Genomic DNA, 364 nt, shown 5'->3' with positions numbered 1-364 from the left:
ATCATGATAATAATAATAATAATAATAATAATAATAATAATATCAAGTTTTTAAATCGAGTGAAGAAGAAATTCTCATCACAACAATAAAAGTCCTGAAGCATCCAGCTGAAGAAACTAAGTTCAGTTCAGAGGCTCAGAGTTCCCAGGACGCCTGAACGCAACATCTCATTTGAGATGTTTTTAAATTATTATTATTATTTCTAATCAGTGTGTTTGAAATGAGGCTGTTGTTGGATGTTTGTCTCCACCTGAACTGTTTCCCTGTGGGGGGTGGAGGTGGAGGAGGGTGTGTGTGTGTGTGTGTGTGTGTGTGTGTGTGTGTGTGTTTGGGGGGGGGGCACAGCCTCTTCACCTTTTTTCGG

Source organism: Seriola dumerili, unplaced genomic scaffold, assembly GCF_002260705.1.
Source record: "Seriola dumerili isolate Sdu_G_001 unplaced genomic scaffold, Sdu_1.0 BDQW01001186.1, whole genome shotgun sequence".
Lineage (NCBI taxonomy): Eukaryota > Metazoa > Chordata > Actinopteri > Carangiformes > Carangidae > Seriola > Seriola dumerili.
Note: the sequence above shows the minus strand (reverse complement) of the source record.